The 15256-nt window shown below is 41.4% G+C and overlaps 1 non-coding gene across 1 annotated transcript; it reads left to right on the top strand.

The window, feature by feature from the left end:
* Positions 1-14318: 14318 nt before the first annotated feature.
* LOC123571516 (small nucleolar RNA U13) lies at positions 14319-14421 on the top strand. The gene has a single exon (XR_006695668.1). It is a non-coding gene; the product is annotated as a small nucleolar RNA U13 (small nucleolar RNA).
* The last annotated feature ends 835 nt before the right edge of the window (positions 14422-15256 follow it).

Below are 15256 nucleotides of genomic sequence, written 5' to 3'. Positions count from 1 at the left end.
CCCAGGGCAGGTCCAGAAATGCTGTGTAAGAGCCAAGTCCTAGAATTGGGATCCCCAAGAGCCCACTTGATGCTCCACTCTCCTGCGGCTGAGCTGGTACCTTAGGTGCAATAGAAAGTCCACTTTACTTTTCCCTTTGCTTTTGTCAAGCAAAATGATTCTTGCCCCATAGCCACCACAGCTGGGAATGTGCTAAGTCTCCCCTGAAGCCAGCAAGTCTCAGACTCTCATCCAAAGCCTTCAACATAGTACCTGGGTATCACTGCTGGTTATTCAGGGCCCAAGGCCTCTTCAGTTAGTAGGTGATGAATGGTGCCAGGACTGGGTTCTTTCCTTCAAGGTAGCAGATTCCCTTCTGGCCCATGGTGTGTATTTTTGTCCAGGAGCTAGGGCCTGGAGAGGGGACCTCAGAACTCTGACTGGTGCCCTATCTGCTGTGTCTGAGCTGGTATCCAATATGCAAGATAAAATACTCCCCACTCTTCTCTCTCCTCTATTTAGGCAGAAGAAATGGGTCTCTTTTGGAGTTGTGAGCTGTGCAGCCTGGGGTTAGGGGACGGGTGATGTCAACATTCCTTTAGTCACCTTTGTTGATGTCTCAGTAGGTCACATGCCCCAGTCCACTGTCACTTTGCCCAGTTTAGCACTAGGACTCACCTAGGGGTTACAGTCCTTGTGGCCTAGATTGCCTTTCGAGTTTATTTAGAACCCCAGAGAACTTTAGCCTGTGGTGGCGAGGTTTGCTAAACTCAAGTTTGGACCACTGGGATTGGCTTTTCCCCTCTGGCTAGGACTGGTTTAAATGCTCCTCTGTGCGTAGGCATCAGCAGAGTTTGGTCCAGTTTTCCTTTCTGCTATAACAGGAGAGCACTGAGTTCAGTGCCTCACAATTACTGGGCTCTCCCACCTCCAGTGCCCAGAGATGCTCTCCACACCATGCCATTGCTGTTGTGGGGATGGAGGAGGAGTGGTGTTGCTGATTCAAGACTGTTTTTTCTGTCTCTTTAGTGTCTCTTTCAGTGATATGAAGTTAAAACCAGATAAGGTAAGTGCTCATCTGATTTTTGGTTCTTATGAATGTGCTTTTATGTGTGGATAGTTGTTAACGTTATGTCCTTGCGGTGGGGTTTGGGAAGGACAATTGGTGGAGCCTTCTATTCTGCCATCTTGCTCTGCCTCTGGGTTTCAAAAATCATTCTCTTTTATCAGTAACCAGTGTCATTAAGAGTTCTTTTAGATGAGTTGTCTACTGGGGAGGCATCTACTCTTTATATGCAAGCTCTTTTATTTTATTTTATTTGCTAGTTCTTGTTAACTGTTATTTCAGAGGGGATATCTTCCAATCTTTCAACAAATTCAGGAGCACATCTGTTGGGGGCCTTCTTTCTTCCATGTACTGACTACAAAGAACTCCCAGAAAGAGGTCTGTAACAGCTCAACAGATCAGAGTAGACAAAAGAAGCAAGATAGAGCTCCTTTCTCTTAATGCACTTGGTAATTGCCCTTCACAGCTTTAGACATTCATGGGAAAGTGAATGCACAATCAGCCTTGATTATCTAAAGAAGCTAGTTATCATCTCCATCAACTTCGCCTCTGTTACTTTTCTCTGCTCTTTGACCCTGCTGATTGACCAGTTTACTGTTCATTAACAGTTCTTAGAAAGGTGGGCAGAGAAGGAAAAGGTTGTTACATTTTAATCAGTCTACTTAGGTTAAAAAAAAAACAGTTCATGTAAAATGGATTCATCAAAGTGGAGAAGGACGAGATTTAAAGAAAAAACAAAACGATGGATGGGTTTTTTGGTATATTATTTGTTGTTTTAATATTATTCGTGATTCCCCAGCCCTAATGATTATGGCAAATTGAGAGCTGTATTTATTTAAAAATAATAAATATTTTATTTATTTTAAAGTATTATTATATAGCATGATCCCAATTTTGCACATTATTTCAAATTATCTACAATGAGCCTGTATTACTTTTGTAATAAGAATAAAAGATGACAACTTTGTTAAAGAGCACTTTGAAAGGTGAAGAACACATGGGTATAGTGTTTTAATATTTTCTAAGTATATGTTACTTCTTAAAACTTTTTATTTTATTTTATTTTATTTTATTTTATTTTATTTTATTTATTTTGAGATGGAGTTTTGCTCTTGTTGCCCAGGCTGGAGTGCAATGGCGCGATCTCGGCTCACTGCAACCTCCGCCTCCCAGGTTCAAGCGATTCTCCTGCCTCAGCCTCCTGAGTAGCTGGGATTATAGGCATAGGCCACCACACACCTGGCTAATTTTGTATTTTTAGTAGAGACAGGGTTTCTCCATGCTGGTCAGACTGGTCTTGAACTTCTGACCTCAGGTGATTCGCTTGCCTCAGCCTCCCAAAGTGCTGGAATTACAGGCGTGAGCCACCACGCCTGGCACTACTTAAGACTTTTATAAGATCGACTAGGCAGATGGGAGGTGGCCAAGATGGTGGAATAGAATGCTTCACCGATCATCCCCCCAACAAGGGCACCAATTTAACAACTACACAGAAAAAAACATCTTCAGAAAAACAAAAAATCAGAGCATTCATAGTACCTGGTTATAATTTCATATCACTGAAAGAGACGGTGAAGAGATAGAAAAAATAGTTCTGAATTACTGATGCCTACCCCACTTCCCTGCGGCAGCAGCAGCGTGGTGTCGAGAGCTTCTCTGGGTGCTGGGGGAGGGAGGGCGAACATAGGCAGCAACCAGGGAGTGGCTACAGCAGGCTTTGGGTGAAACCCAGTGCTGTGCTGGCTTTAGGTCAGACCCAGTGCAGTCATAGCACTGGTGACCACAGGGATGCTGGTGTTACTTCACCCCCAGCTGTAAGTGGCTCAGAACAGAGACAGAAACTCCGTTTGTTTTAGAGGAAGTAAGGGAAGAGAACAAGAGTCTCTGCCTCCGTTTGTTTTAGAGAAAGTAAGGGAAGAGAACAAGAGTCTCATTTTCATTGATGCTGAAAAAGAATTTGATAAAATTCGGCATCCCTTCATGATAAAAACCCTCAAAATACCAAGGATGGAAGAAACATGCATTAACATAATAAAAACAGTGTATGACAGACCCACAGCTTGTATCATCCTGAATGGTGAAAACATGAAAGTCTTTTCTCTAAGATCTGGAACACTTCAGTGATGTGCACTGTCACCACTGTTATTCAAAATAGTACTAGAAGTACTAGCTAGAGCAATCAGACAAGAGAAACATATAAAAAGCATCTAAATTGGAAAGAAGTCCAATTATCCTTTTTTTGTAGATGGTATGATTTCATATTTGGAAAAACCTAAAGACTACACAAGAAAACTATTAAAACTGATAAACAATTTCAGTACATTGCAGGATACAAAATCGACATTCAAATTCAGTAGAATTTCTTTTTTTTTTTTTTTTTTTTTTTTTTTTTTTTTTAGACAGAGTCTTGCTCTGTCGCCCAGGCTGGAGTGCAGTGGCCGGATCTCAGCTCACTGCAAGCTCCGCCTCCCGGGTTCCCGCCATTCTCCTGCCTCAGCCTCCCGAGTAGCTGGGACTACAGGCGCCCGCCACCTCGCCCGGCTAGTTTTTTGTATTTTTTAGTAGAGACGGGGTTTCACCATGTTAGCCAGGATGGTCTCGATCTCCTGACCTTGTGATCCGCCCATCTCGGCCTCCCAAAGTGCTGGGATTACAGGCTTGAGCCACCGCGCCCGGCCTAAATTCAGTAGAATTTCTACACGCCAACATGAACAATGTGAAAAAAATTAAAAAGTAATCTCATTTACAATAGCCACCCATAAAATTAAATAGCTAGAAATTAACCAAAAAAGTAAAAGATCTCTATAATGAAAACTAGAAAACATTGATGAAAGTAATTGAAAAGGACACCAAAAATGGGAAAATATTTCATATTCATGGGTTGGAAGAATCAATATTGTTAAAATGTCCATAGTATCTAAAGCAATCTACAATTCAGTGCAATCCCTATCAAAGTAACCATGACATTCTTCACAGAAATAGAAACAATCCTAAAATTTATATGGAACCACAAAAGACCCAGAATAGCCAAAGCTATTCTATGCAAAAAGAACAAAACTGAAGGAATCACATTACCTGACTTCAAATTATGCTACAGCTACAGTAACCAAAACAGCATAGTCCTGGTGGGCAAAAGATTTGAATAGACATTTCTCAAAAGAAGACATACAAATGGCAAACAGGCATATGAAAAGGTATTCAACATCATTGGTCATCAGAGAAATGCAAATCAAAGCTACAAGGAAATATCATCTCACCTCAGTTAAAATGACTTTTATTTAAAAGACAGGCAATAAGAAATGCTGGCGAGGATGAGGAGAAAAGGGAACCCTTGTACACTCTTGGTGGGAATGTAAATAAGTACAACTCTATGGAGAACAGTTTGGAGATTCCTCAAAAAACTAAAAACGGAGCTACCACATGACCCAGGTATCCCACTGCTGGGTATGTACCCAAAAGAACGGAAATCAGTATATTGAAGAAGTATCTACATTTTTATGTTTGTTGCAGCTCTGTTCACAATAGGCAAGATTTGGAAGCAATCTGAGCATCTACCAACAGATGAATAGATAAACAATTTGTGGTACATATACATGATGGAGTACTATTCAGCTATTTAAAATGAGATCCTGTCATTTGCAACAACATAGATGGAACTGGAGATCATTATGTTAAGTGAAATAGGCCAGGCATAGAAGGACAAACATCACATGTTCTCACTTTTTTGTGAGATCTAAAAATCAAAGCAATTAAACTCATGGAAATAGAGAGTAGAAGGATGGTTATTAGAGCCTGAGAAAGGTAGTAGGGGGGCTGGGAGGAGATGGGGATGGTTAACAGGTGCAAAAAATAGAAAGAATGAATAAAACCTACTATTTGATAGCACAACCAGGTGACTATAGTCAATAATAACTTAATTGTACATTTTAGGTTACTTAAAGAGTGTAATTGGATTGTTTGTATCTCAAAGCATAAATGCTTTAGGGGATGGATACTTAATCATCAATGATTTGCGTATTTTACATTATATTCCTGTATCAAAACATCTCATGTACCCCATAAATATATATAGCTACTACATACCCACAAAAATAAAAACAAATATTTTTAAAAATTTTGACCAGGCAGGTTCCTTTAAGAAGTTCATTATACCCTGTGGAATAGATACAAAAGAAATGCTGAAGGGCCAGAGTCGATGAGAATCTTTGGTAACTTAGTATTGGGCTCAGAAATATTCTTAGAGATAAACTTTTTGGTATACAATCCTGAGGCCTTGGAACTCCAAGGGCTTCATTTTACCTTCACACTAATCTTTGTAGGAAACAAAATTTAGGGATTTAAGGGTTCCTGTCTTTTTCTGGAGGCTTATTTGACATTTAGAGTCACAGACATTTGGAATTGCATCTCTTCCCTATCTTACTATCTTTCCCTAGAAGCAGACCCTGAGGCTAAGACACCAGTACAAGTACAGTCAGCCCTCTATATCCGTGGGTTCCACATCAGTAGGTTTGACCAACTGTGGATCAAAAATATTCAGAAAAAAGGGATAATTGTGTCTCTACTGAACATTTACAGACTTTTTCCCCTTGTCTTTATTCCCCAAACAAGACAGTATAGCTATTTACATAGCATTTGCATTGTATTAGGCATTATACATAAGTAATATAGAGATAATTTAAAGTATACAAGAGGATGTGCATAGGTTATATGGAAAAACAACACAATTTTATATAAGGGACTTGAGCATTTGTGGATTTTGGTATCTGTGGGGAAGTCCTGAAACCAATCCCTCATAGATAGCAAGGGGCAACTGTAATTAATTTGGAAATTGATCCCAGGAAACGCTGACAGGAGAGTGGGGAAGTGAATTGGGGAAGGGAGGGGAGGGAGGGGTGGGAAAAGAGGAAGGGAAGGGAGGACACAGAGAGGAGACTGGAGGGGAAAGGGGAAGGGAAAGGAGAAGGAGAAGGGGAAGGGAAGGGAGTGTTATCAAGCAAAGTAACATCATGGGTAACTGGAGCATGATTCCACTAGGAATACTGAGAGCCAGCGTGGAATAAGTGTTTCAGAGCTATCCCACTCAGTCATAGGTTGAGGGCTGTTCCTGAGTGCATCAACTCCCTGCTGTTTCTAGCATGTTGCAGGTGGCAAAGTGGGCTCTGGTAGCCAGAGCAAGCCCTCAGGTGGAGGGCTGCAGGTGCTGGCACCTGGCAGTCAGCCAGCTTACAATGGTAAGGCCTGAGGTTACATGAGCAGTCTCTGACATGCCTGCCACACTTCCTGTTTCATAGAAAATTGTAATGTTTTAGTACTTGTCTGTGTGGGAACAAAAGCAATTCCAGTGTTTCCTTGCTTGGAAATGAGGCCTGTGTTATAAAACACGAAAGTATATTTTGTAACAAATGCCAACCATTGGGCAGATCACCACTGTGGGTGAAGCTCAGTCTTACTAGGGGCATCTGAGAGATAATATAAAACATGCTTCAGAGTTATTCCATCCAAAGGGCAAGGAAGCTAGGGATTTTATCCTCCAATTCCATCATTTCTGACTGAGAACTACTCCTGGGGTAACTAACTCCCTGGCACTTCCTGTCTGCCCTCATATGAGAAAGCCCTCAGGTGGAAAGCTGCAGGTGCTGGCAGTAGGAGTAGGAGGCAGTAGACATGTCCAGGAATGGTGCGAGCCAGAGGTGATAGGGTCAGGCTGCTATCTGCTACATCTGGTGTGGCCTGAACAGCAGTTATGAACAGTCATCCCTGTGCAGACAGAGACAGGAGGTAACCTCTTTGATCTGCGGTGAGCAGCAGGGCCTAAGACCTGAGCTCTGATGACATCCATGGTTGAGCTCTCACAGAGACTGCATCAGGAGGGTAGCAGAGAAGTGCAGAGCCCATGTGGAGTACCCTTTAGAAACATCCTGACTTTGGGAAGGTGTGACAGAGGGATTGGAAAGCCACAACATTTTATTATGGTCTACTTTTGTGTCCTGGGCAATGCAGGTTCCTATAGGATTTTAGGGCTGGAAGGAGAATTGGGCATCAACCTCCCCCATAGAGAATCCTGCTGCTGCTTCTCCATCTGCTTGCTGTGGGGGCTGTGAGTGTAGCTCCATCTATTCTGTTACTGGATGCCGAATGAGCCTGGGGCTGGGTCAGGGATTTGGGATGGTGTAAGAGCTATTAAGATTTCTCACATAGTAGAGCATCTGCAACACAATTAGACCTTTTACACTGCCAAGATTCACTCCCTCCTACATTTCTACTGCATGTTGGTGTGCTAAAAATACTTTCCCAGCCTCTTTCATATATTCTAGTCAGTATCTTCTTCATATGCTTGTTAATTGCTGCTGCAAATTGGTTCATAAACCTGTTTTGTTCATCCATCCAGGGAAATTTACTCATCACCACCATCAACTTCCATAGTATGTTTGAATCTGAGGAACCAGGGGAAGTTGAATGTTATTGTGAAATACAGAGGCAAAAATATTGTGCAGGAACTTTGATCAAAGCTCAGTAACTAGCTTAGCTGGCCTAGTTTTTTTGTTCAGCTAGGCTATCAATGCTGGATAAATTATTGAGCCAAACTAAAACCCAAAAATCCTGACTTATTTCATGCTTATGTTTGCATTTATATTATGTATAATATTTTATTAGGAGAACACAATTGTTTCCTTTAATGAGATTTAAATTTTTTCTTCCATTTCAATATGTGATTTTATTTTGTCTATGGAAAAATGTTCTTTCCCACACCTCCCCAGAAAAATACAGGTATCATTTTTATAATTATAATGGTAATTCTACAAAAATAGTATTTGATAGACTTTGCTGGGAACATTTTTGTTTCATTAATTAATCAGTTAATTCCATTAAATATGTACATTGTGCTCCTACTAATGCCTATCAGTGTACTCAATGCTGGAGCTACAACTATCAACAAAATAGACATGGGCCACATCCTCATGGAGATGTGGGATGAGAGGGCAGCTACAACACCTGTGTAGCAAATGCAGCTCATGTAACTCCTTGAGAAATTTACATGATAGAGAGGCAGCTGGTTGAGCACTAAGCTCAGCTCTGTTTTGTCAGTCCTTGCTTCACTCCCTGCTCCTTTATCCCATTTCCTGTTATCCTTCTGTCTAGAAGGGATTTTTTTCTGGGCTACCTCTTCTTTTTCATGGCTGGGTTCCCCTGGTGCTGATTCTTGTCACAGAGCCAGCTCTTGAAGGTTGTGGAAGGAATGTCACCTTGTTTTTTCTCTTAAATTGTCCTTATATATTTAGAAATCCAAAGTGATTTACAGCAATGATTCATACCCTACAAGCCTGGGACTGAATGGCTGAACCTCAGAAGCATAGGAACAAGGAATGGGTGAATCCCTCAGATTCAGACCTTTATTTGCCTTAAGCATTTGGGAATTATGCATTCAAGCAACGCTCTCTTTTTCTCAAATTTTATCTGGTGTGTGAGCAGGTGGGTGAAAGCCTGGTAGGTGTCCTGGGCTCTAAAATGCTGTGAAGAATTCTAACAGCTCCTGCCTGAACCTTCTGACAGTGAAGCTGATTTGCACCTGAGCCTGCAGTTTTGTGACTGTGAGCCATATTAAGTATGTGCTTATTTAATTGCCCTCTTTGAACATGGGTCCTTTCTGTACTTTTGAGTTTGATCTGTTCCCTGCAGAACAGTCTTGACCATTTTTAACTGGTTGGCATTCAACACACTGTTGTTTCCCTTTAAATTTGTCGGTTGGTAAATTAATTTAGAAAAGCTGTGGAGATAAACATTTAAAGAAGAATTGTTCAGGACATGCTAGACTCGATTCACCGTCTTTCCATGCTGCTGTTAATGCAAATAAATTTCTTTTAGTCACATTCCTGAGTTTGCCTCTCTCATGTCAGGATATTGTTCAGTATAGATGCTGCAAAATGGAGAATTTTTCCATTATTTGTTCAGAGGAGTGACAGAAAGATACATGTTCACAGCAAAGAATAAATTGAATTTTAAGAATATATTAAGAATAAAATGGCCTAGAACTGTGATGGAGAAAAGGAAAACATTCACTAGATGGGCAGACTGTATACTCATAGTAGTATAATTAATTTACTAGTCATTCATATTATTATCTCAGATTGATTAATCATGAAAAGGGACTTAACAGAATAATTCAGAGTGCTCTATTTACAGGACAAAAAAAGGGGACACATTTGCCAATTAAAGTGTTGCTTTAAATATTAGTGTTTTTTTCACAGAGATTTCTTTTTCAAGGAGGAGATGTTTGAGACCAAGAACCTAAATAAAATAAATATGAGGCTGGGCGCGGTGGCTCAAGCCTGTAATCCCAGCACTCTGGGAGGCCGAGGCGGGCGGATCACGAGGTCAGGAGATCGAGACCATCCTGGCTAACACGGTGAAACCCCGTCTCTACTAAAAAAAATACAAAAAACTAGCCGGGCGAGGTGGCGGGCTCCTGTAGTCCCAGCTATTCGGGAGGCTGAGGCAGGAGAATGGCGTAAACCCGGGAGGCGGAGCTTCCAGTGAGCTGAGATCCAGCCACTGCACTCCAGCCCGGGCGACAGAGCGAGACTCCGTCTCAAAAAAAAAAAAAAAAAAAAAAAAAAGAAGAGAGAAACAAAATAAATATGAAATGGTGCTTCATGCTATCACGCTCCTGGGTGGTTGGTGTATCTGCTTCAAATTAAGGATTTGGTGTCATGGAAACAGCTTGTTCATTTGGAAAGCTGCTGCCACTCTGTGGGAAGGCAAAGGACCAGTATGTGCAAGTGTGTATGTGTTTAACATTCCCTATCAGCCCTCAGCAAAACAAATACCCATTCCTGCCAGAAAGTATAGAATTATATGGGAGGGTTAGACTTTTACTTTTGGCATCAGAGTTTTAGAACAGAGCTCATGAATCATCTGGAGAATAATGTTAGAATGAAGTTTCCGAGTCTATGGATTTGGGGTGAGGGCTGAGATTCTGCATTTCCTAAGAGTTCCCAGATGATGCCTATGCAGTTTGTCTAGAGATCATACTTGGAAAACCACTGCTATAAAGTTGTTAACAATTTGGCTGAACATTAGAATTACCTTCCTCTTTGGCTAGTGTGAATTAATGTTTGGTCAACATTTTAAAAGAGTTTTAGTTTAAATCGCTGCTTTTTCTGCTTTCTATGTCAATTTTAACTTTTGTCAAGAGTTAAGATATTTTGGCAAATAAAAGAAGGTCAAAATTGCACATGTTTAGTATACTGCTCTAAATTGGGCATTGCTTATAGACTACCAAATTACGCTAAAGTGTGAAGACCTGGAGGGGAAACAGTTTGCAGTCTCCTACTTTTATGTGGAACCAAGAAGCCTTATAGGAGATTAATCTGCTAAGAGCTGTGACTCTTTGGCACCATAACCAATTGAGAGTGCCCACTGTAGTGGGTTGAATAGTGCCCTCCAGAATATCACATCCACCCAGAATTTCAGAATGTGACCTTATTTGGAACTAGAATCTTTGCAGATGTGATTAGTTACGATGAGGTCATACTGGATTAGAGTGGGCCCTAAATCCAATGACTGGTGTCTTCATATGGGGAGTGGACACACAGACACAGAAGGAAGAAGACCATATACAATGGGGACAGAGGTTGGAGTGATGGCGCTATATCCCAAGCTTTTCCAAGGATTGCAAGATACACTAGAAGCTAATAAGTGGTAAGGAAGAATTCATCTCTAGAACCTTCACAGGAAGCATGGTCCTGCTGATCCCTTGGCTTTAGGCTTCTGGACTTTAGAACTGTAAGAGAATACATTTCTGTTGTTTTAAGCCACCAAGTTTGTAATAATTTGTCATGGTAGTCCTAAAAAATGAATATACCCACCATGACATACTGAGCTGCACTGAAATCTGGTCTCATCAAGGTTGAATAAAATATGCTCCTCTTTCCTTGGGATGGACAAATATTTTATTTCTTAAGGGAAGTGTGTAATTTTTATTCTACTATGCCATAAATTTAAATCCCTGAATAAATTCAGGGACCATCTATTATCCTGTGATTCTGAATAGCTTGTAGTTAAGTATATGGTTCCAATCACAGCTCTGAAATAATAATGATGAAGTAGTGGATCTTTCATTCAGTTTTCTTCCACATCCTTAGGTTATACTTGAGGAGCTCTGTAGTAGTTGTGAAACTGATTTCCTGTGTATATTAGTCTGTTCTTGCACTGCTATAAAGAAATACCTGAGACTGGGTAATTTATAAGGAAAGGAGGTTTAATTGGCTCACAGTTCTGCAGGCTATACAGGAGGCATAGTGGCTTCTGCATCTGGAGAGGCCTCAGGAAACTTACAATCACAGCAAAAGGTAAAGGGGAAACAGGCACGTCTTACATGGCTGAAGTAGGAGCAGAATACAATCATGCCTTCCCAGCAGTCCCCCAGAGTCTTACCTCATTTCATCATTAACTCAAAAGTCCAAAGTCCAAAATCTCATCTGAGACAAGGCAAGTCCCTTCCACCCATGAGCCTGTAAAATCAAAAGCAAGTTAGTTATTTCCAAGATACAATGGGATTATAGGCATTGGGTAAATACTTCCATTCCAAAAGGGAGAAATTGGCCAAAAGAAAAGGGCTCCAGTCCCCATGCAAGTCTAAAACTCAGCAGGGCAGTCATTAAATCTTAAAGCTCCAAAATAATCTTCTTTGACTCCATGTCTCACATCCAGGGCACACTGGTGTGAGGTGAGGGGTGGGCTCCCAAGGTATTGGGCAGCTTTGCTTCTGTGGCTTTTCAGGGTTCAGCCTCTGCAGCTGCTCTCACAGGCTGACGTTGAGTGCCTGCAGCCTTTCCAGGTGCAGGGTGCAAAAATGCTGGTTCATATACCATTCTTGGGTCTGGAGGACAATGGCCCTCTTCTCACAGCCCCACTAGGGAGTGCCCCAGTGGGGACTCTGTGTGAGGTCTCCAACCTCACATTTCCCCTTTGCATTGCCCTAGTAGAGGTTATCCATGAGGGCTCTGCCCCTGCAGCAGGCCTCTGCCTCGACATCCAGGCTTTTCCATACATCCTCTGAAATTTAGGCAGCGGCTGCCAACCCTCAACTCTTGCACTGTGTGCACCTGCAGGCTTAACACTACTTGGAAGCCTCCAAGGTTTATGGCTTACACCCTCTGGAGCAGTGCCCTGAGCTGTAGCTGGGCCCCTTTGAGCCATGGGTGGAGGTGGAGCAGCTGGGATGTAGGGAACAGTGTCTAGAGGCTGCCTGGGACAGTGGGACCCTGGGCTTTTTCTTTTCTACCACATGGCCAGGCTGCACATTTTCCAAACTTTCATGCTCTCCTTCCCTTTTAAATATAAGTTCCAGTTTCAGGTCATTTCTTTGCTCATGTGTATGAGCATAGGCTGTTAGAAGCAGCCAGACTACTTCCTGAACACTTTGCTGCTTAAAAATTTATTCTGCCAGATACCCTAAATCATCACTCTCAGTTCAAATTTCCACGGATTCCTAGAGCTGGGGCACACTGCCTCCAAGTTCTTTGCTAAAGAATAACAAAAGTGATCTTTGCTCCAGTTCCCAATAAGTTCTTCATCTTCATCTGAGACCTCATTAGCCTGGCCATCTCTGTCCATATCATTATTAGCATTTTGACCACAGCTATTCAATAAGTCTCTAGGAAGTTCCAAATTTTCCCTCATCTTCCTGTCTTCATCTGCGCCTCCAAACTCTTCCAAGTTCTGCTCATTACCCAGTTCCAAAGCTGCTTCCACATTTTCAGGTATCTTTATATCAATGCCCCACTCCTTGGTACCAATTTTCTATATTAGTCCATTCTTGCATTGCTATAAAGAAATACCTGAGACTGGGTAATTTGTGAAGAAAAGAGGTTTATGATTTGGCTCATGATTCTGCAGGTTGTACAGGAAGCATAGCAGCTTCTGCTTCTGAGGAGGCCTCAGGAAACTTACAATCATGGCAGGAGGCAAAGGGGAAGCAGGCACATCTTACATGGCCAGAGTAGGAGCAAGAGAGAGAGGGGGAAGGTGCCACACACTTTTAAACAACCAGATCTCATGAGAACTCATTAGTGCTATGATAGCACCAAAGGGGGTGTTATTAAACCATGAGAAACTGCCTTCATGATCCAATCACCTCCCACCAGGCCCCACCTTCAGCATTGGGGATTACATTTCAATATGAGATTGGGGTAGGGACTCAGATTTAAACCATATCAGTGTGATTCACTGTAATTCTGTAGATGCTTATTGGATCAAGGTAAAGTGCTTGACTTCGTGGTAAAACAGTTAACTTTGTTTTAGTTCTTGGTCACAGATGGCTCATTTAACCCTGGCTAGTGTCCTTGAAAATGTTGATCAGAACTGAAATTGAGTAAAGATGTCTGGATCAAGTTCAACATTCTAACAGACAAAATATTTCAAGGACAGAGCCTTCTAAAAAGTGAGTCGGTAGGTGTCTACTTCTTGTGCAAAGGACAGGATGCTGCTGCTGATCATGTGAATGATGGTTAATATAATAGGTGTTTTTGGGTCAGCAGTTTCACTCTTCATCAACATTAATTCATGGTTTAGAAAACTGAATTGTGTTCCAGGTTTGATCTCAATCTGTGCTAGATTTGTAGGCACAATTGAGATGGCTTTGAAATGTATTAAGTTAATTATTAATGCAGCTGCTTTGATTTTGAGGATGAAATTAATTTCATGGATTTTTATCATTCTCTCAGATATAGCTTTGGGAGTTCCAGGGAGATATTGAAAATATTGCCTATTAATTTAAGTCTTAGAATCCTACGTCAAACCTGACAAATTTGATCAGGGTTTTGTGGCAATTCCTAGTCAGGTGTAAGCAACTTAACCTACAGGGTACTTGTGTCAGTGCATATTTGCTATTGTGATTTACATTCTAACAGAGGTTATGAAAAAAGATCTTGGGAGTTATTGTCTTTATGGCAAGATACTGTGCTCTCAAGAAAATAGTTTAGTAAAAGGCTTTCTGGAGTGCAATGTTGAAACAGGCCCACTCTGTATAGTAAATATTAATTGGTAAAATATCTCAGTAGAGGTAGGGGCAAGGAAATGAGATTCATGCTTTTGCAGGGTTTGAATAATGATTTTATTACCCTAAGATGAAAGAAAGAAGTGGATTTGTCTCAAAGCATTTGAGATTTGAGAGAAAATTTTTTAAAATGCTGTATCATAGGGCGGCATTTCAGTTTCTCAGAGGTTAAATCAACTTTGCAGTAGGTTTAGTTAACTAAAGAGGAATTTGGAGATCCCTTTATAATTCATGAGCAGGACGATTGGGTGTTCACATGCATGTGTGAGATGTGCCACCCTTGAACCTTGTTAGACGTTGGCACATTACCCGTCTGACCTGAAAAAAAAAATAAAGAGGAATTTGGCAGAATACTAGTTGATTACATTAACAAGATGACTATCACTCCAGCTGCCCATTCTATCTTATTTGGTATCATTTATTACAGGGATGGGCGCTTCCTTAAACATCTTTCCTGTTTCTTATTTTCCTTCCATCAGAAAAAAGTCCCGGGAAAGTTTCAGAGAGAACCTGAGATACTATTGTTGCAGAACTTTCTCCTTAGTTCAGCTAACACCGGGCTCTTGTCACATGACCAGGAAAGATTAGGCTCGCAGACACATAGAAGGGTGAGGAAAATGGAATTTACTGGGCAAAAAGAAAGAAGGAAAAATAACTCTCGGCAAAGCGAGAGTCCTGCTAGCAGGTTTCTCGCCTCACAGATTGAATCCCAGGTCACCACCCAGGAACAGGAGCGGCCAGGCTCCTTCCCCCTGCAAATGGCACGAACTTCCTGAGACTCCACCCAATCTTCCCAGTGAACACGTGGGCATTATTCAGAAGGAATCAGTCGGGACAGGGCAGGCTTCATCGGGGACCAGCAGTCCGGTTTTTCAGCCTTCAGACTGTTTTAGGCTTGAAGGTGGGGTTTCACCAGGGACTCTTGGCTGTCTCCTATCTCTATCACTATAAGTGGATGGCTTTTATTTGTCCTGTTTGTTTCTTTAAGTTATTAGAAGGAATAAAGGCTTAACATGTTAGGATACTCATAGAAGAGTATTTCAATGTTCTACATATGCCTGCCTAGGAAGAGGATTAAAATTAATGTTTACTTGAGTACCCATCAAGTGCCAGGTTTGGTGCTGGTAAATGCACATATCCCAGCAGCCCTCTAA

The sequence above is a fragment of the Macaca fascicularis genome, chromosome X (genome assembly GCF_037993035.2).
Source record: "Macaca fascicularis isolate 582-1 chromosome X, T2T-MFA8v1.1".
NCBI lineage: Eukaryota > Metazoa > Chordata > Mammalia > Primates > Cercopithecidae > Macaca > Macaca fascicularis.
This window is presented reverse-complemented; position numbering and strand designations above follow the sequence as displayed.